The sequence below is a fragment of the Bison bison genome, unplaced genomic scaffold (assembly GCF_000754665.1).
Source record: "Bison bison bison isolate TAMUID 2011002044 unplaced genomic scaffold, Bison_UMD1.0 scf7180017864123, whole genome shotgun sequence".
Lineage (NCBI taxonomy): Eukaryota > Metazoa > Chordata > Mammalia > Artiodactyla > Bovidae > Bison > Bison bison.
The window spans coordinates 671,498-676,413 of record NW_011494695.1 but is presented as its reverse complement, the minus strand read 5'-3'; positions in this window follow the sequence as shown (position 1 = coordinate 676,413).

Sequence of the window (4,916 nt, the reverse complement as noted above, 5' to 3'; positions counted from 1 at the left end):
GGTCGCAAAGAATTGGACACGACTGAGCCACTGAACTGAACTGAAGCTTTAGGGTGGAGGTGCAAAGTGGCAGCCCTGGGGATGAAGCTGGGCTACAGATGTTTTTTCATTTGACCTGGAGTGATCTTTTTCCAAAGCACATTTAATTTTCACCATTTAAAAATCAGAACAGTTTACATAAAGTGAAAATTTCCAGTTTCTTCTGGAAAAACAAATTGGAAAATTTGGTAACTTTGGACCTCAAAGAGAGATCCAAAGCACCCTCTTTCCTGGACCAGTGAACCCTGGAGAGAAGCCAGACCACAGAGCCTCAGCTTGAGGAGGGCAGAGCCATGAGCAGCTCCAAGGATTCATCATAAAGACAGCAGGGAAGGGGGCTTCCCTAGTGGTCCAGTGGTTAAGAGTCTGCCTGCCAGTGCAGGGCACATGGGTTCAATTCCTGGTCTGGGAACAAGATCCCACATGTGGTGGGCAACTGAAGCCCATGCATGCCCTAGAGCCCATGCTCCATAACAAGAGAAGCACCGCAAAGAGAAACCCAGGCACTAAATCTAAAAGAGTAGACCCTTCTTGCTGCAACTAGAGAAAGCCCTCTTGCAGCAACGAAGAGTCCCATGCACCCCAATGAAGACCTAGCACAGCCAAAAAACAAAAAAGATAGCAGGGAGGTCTGCCGAGGCCAGGACTAGAAGATGGACAGCTCAGGGTCGGCACATGTGGTCCCATGGCCGAGGATTCAATGGGACAAGAGGTGGATCTCAGCAGATGCCTTTGTGGACAGATGACATGGAGGATAGATGCCTCCTGCTGCGCTCCATGCCTTGGTCCTATCTGGGCACCTCATACTAGGTGAGCACCCAGAGTTGAGACATAATCCCCTGGGGCAGAGAAACAGAAAATCTCAAACATACAGATTAAGTCTCTGACACAAGGACGGAATGAGGGCTCATGACAGAAGTTAATTTCCATTTTAGAAAAGTGAAAGAAATGTATATGTTCTGCCTGCCTCAGTTTGGGACTTGGATATGTACCCATTGTAAAAGAATGAAAGATTTCACTTACAGACTTGTTTTTGTGTGTACACATCCTTTTAAAAATGACAGCAGGTCTGAGTGAGAAGGGTGGTAAGAGAAAGCAACACTCGTGGCTGAATCTTCCAGAATGGGATGAAAAATTGGATCATTCTGAAGAGTTTGGAGATGGATTTGATATTTACACCAGGGGTTCTTGACATGTTTGGGTCATGAACTCCTCTGAGGAGCTGATAAAAGAGAGAAACTCTTTGTCCCAGAAAACATACACAGACACAAAATCTGTGTGTGTAATTCTAGAGGCTTCGGAACGCATCCCACTTGGAAGCCCTCTGGGGAACCCCAGGATAAGAAACCTTCGCTATGGGGGCTGCCTCTGCCTGCCACTCTTCCTGTCCCCATTTTCTCCCAGGGGATTTCAGCGAGAAAAAGAAAGTCCTCAGCTTATTTGGAGTACACAGGGGAAAAAAAAAAATCTGCCATCCACAGTCTGCCACCCTGGCACCCTCGCCGTCTGCAGCCTTCCAAGCCTTTGCCCACTCCCACCCCCCGTGGAGCTGTTCGGCCCAGGCCTCTTCCTGCGGGTCTGCTGTGCTCTGCACTCTGCCCTAAGCACCGTCTTTGGGACTGCCTGAAGCAGACACCCGTTATAAATAGACGGGGATGAGGTCCGAGCAGTCACCTTACTTCTGGAAGCAGATGCTTAGATTTGCTGTCTGTCCGGAAGCTCACTCTGAACACAAAAGAGTCCTGGAAAAGAGACGCTCAACCAGAAGGGATGCAGAAGTGTGCAGGAGGAGGGGCAGCCAGCTCACCCCGCCAACCGCAAGCCAAGCACACCGTTCAGTGGGTTCGACTAAAGCAGGCGCTTGTCCAGCCACCGACCACATTGATGGAGCCTCTATGTGTGGAGAAGTGCTTTGGCTTGATGGCACTGTGGGGAAAAACAATGGAGGCTGGTGACACGAGTATGCAGGAACCACTCATCCATGACACACGCACAGAGTGCAGTGTGTCAGGCACACGGCCAGACTTTCTGGAGTCTCAGGTGAGCCCAACACCTCCCCTTCCCCCAGAAGTCCTTGCCCTTCTGCAAGAGGGTATGCTAAGTCACTTTAGCTGTGTCCAACCCTTTTCGACCCCATGGACTCTAGCCTGCCAGGCCTCTTTGTCCATGGGATTTCCTAGGCAAGAATACTTGAGTGGGTTGCCATTTCCTCCCCTAGGAGATCTTCCTGACCCAGGGACTGAACCTCATCTTTTCCATCTCCTGCACTGACAGGCAGGTTCTTTCCCGGTAGCGCCACCTGGGAAGCTCTGCAAGAGGGTGGGACCAGACAAAGCTCACGTTGTTGACTTTTCCCATGTGATTCCACTAACCTGTGAGGCCTTCAGCAAGTTGCTTCCTTCTCTGCTGCCTCGCTTTTCTCATCCAACGTGTGGATCCAGCAGGTTCTCTTCCAGGTGGTAAAAATTCTTTGGTTCCACTGGCCTACCAACAGAGCTTCTACAGGAAGTTTTCTTTCAAAGTTCTTTATTTATTCATCTGGCTGTTAGGGTCTTAGTTGCAGCACACAGGATCTTTAATTGTGTGATTTTTTCATTGTGGCGTATAAGCGTAGTTGCTCTAAGGCATGTGGGAACTAGTTCCCTGACCAGGGATCGAACTCATGTGCTCTGCATTGCAAGGCAGATTCTTAACCACTGGATCACCAGGGAAGTCCCAACAGGAAACTTTATTATGATCCTCAAGCCGCTAGGTGGCGACTACACTTAGTTTAGGAGGAATGCTGACTTAGATTACTGGTTTAAAAAAAAAAAAAAGATGACCCAAAAAAGTGAGTTGCTTAAAGTAGCAGGGAATTATGTAGACTCAGACGGAGGAAGTCGAAATGCAAAGCATCTGGTAGTGTCTGCTTCCTGTATGATAAAATACGCTTAAACGGCTACAGGGCCAGTCTATCGCTAGCTCATCTGTGCTGACTCAGCAGGAACCTTTCTGTTAGCTGGTTCTGGAGCAGGCAGCAGCGTGTTCTGCAACAAGGTCAGGAGACCTACTTCTAGTTCCACTTCTTCCTCCATGAGGCCCTGGGACTTGGTGAATCGTCTGCCTTCCCTCTGTCTTGGTTTCACCATCTTTTAAATAGGGAGGGGCTCAACCATACTCTCTGAATTAGCCTCTGCTGGAGAAGGCAATGGCACCCCACTCCAGTACTCTTGCCTGGAAAATCCCATGGGTGGAGGACCCTGTTAGGCAGCAGTCCATGGGGTCCCTACGAGTCAGACACGACTGAGCGACTTCACTTTCACGCATTGGAGAAGGAAATGGCAACCCACTCCAGTGTTCTTGCCTGGAGAATCCCAGGGACAGGGGAGCCTGGTGGGCTGCCGTCTATGGGGTCACACAACTGAAGTGACTTAGCAGCAGCAGCAGCTAGCATCCTATGGGGCTTCACTGGTGGTTCAAACAGTGAAGAATCTGCCTACAGTGCAGAAGACCAGGATTTGATCCCCGGGTTGGGAAGATCTCCTGGAGATGGGATGGCTACCCACTCCTGTATTCTTGCCTGGAGAATTCCATGGAAAGAAGAGCCTGGTGGACTATGGCCCATAGAGTTGCAAAGAGTCAGACATGACTGAGCAACTAACACTAGCATCCTGTGGTTCCCTGGCTGAGACTGCCAAATGCCAATAAATAAAGATTTCCAGCACTAAATTTGGAGGAGAGTTCCAGTGCTGTTGACCTCTAGAACAAAGAGAAAGAAGCTTCTTAGAGTGCCAATTACACACTTACAACACAGCATGCTGCCACCATTATTATCTGCCCTTTGCGAAATTAAAGGAAACATCCCTTTAAACCTGAAATATGCTTCTGAGTGAGGGGGTGTGGCAACAGGACCAATCTGTCAGGCAGACAAATTGTCTCACTCCATGATGGGGACTGGGCTCAGGCAAACAGCTTGAGTTCCAGTAGAAAGTCTCCCAGCTCCTTTGCCAGGTTGCCACCATTTCTTTCTCCCTGTTGTTACTCTACACTGGCTTCTTTTCCTCCCACTTCCCTTCCTCTGGGTGCATCAAGCTTCACTCTTCGGGGGAAGAACTCATGGCACTCGGAACAGAAAATATCCCTTGCTACGGTGCATAGTCACAAATGAGCTAGAACCGTGATCTAAAGCCATTTGTTTCAAAGTGTAGTCCATTGACTATGTGTATCAGACTCAGTTGTGCTTAAAAATGCAGACTCTGTTTCTACCTGTATCTACAGAGGTAGGATCTCTATGGGGAGAGCCAGGAATATGAATTTTTACAAGCATTCAGCTAAGACTGGAGTTTGAGCCCCATGGCCTCACCACAAGGCTCCTCATCATGGTGAAGATTAACTGAGTTACAGGCAATTTATTGGAATTCTAGGCACTGAAACCTATCAGTGTATGATTTGAGAAGGCATGCATAGCATTTGTTGAAACAGAAAAAATGTCAAAGAGAGAAGTTCACAGTAGATCACCTGGGGTTTCTGAGTGCCAGTGCTTTGTAGAATCTGGGCCTGTTTATCATCTTTAAAGGTGGAGAATTTTACATTTTTTCCCCCAAATTCATTGGAACCAGGGGCAGCAACTCATTCTAATTAGCCATCTCACAAGAGACTGGTAAATACAACTAGAATATTATTCCATTAATTACAAGGAAAGACAAAACTGCTAAGCAAACTAGAATATTCATGTCAGCATTCCAGGCAGTTGATCTTTTTCAGAAAAGTCTACGTAGGAAGGCAAATTACCATTAGCAGGTGGTTTGATGAGCACGGACTAAGAGCATGGGAATTAGATGGTGTTAACGCCTTGAGACGGAGAAGGCAATGGCACCCCATTCCAGTACTTTTGCCTA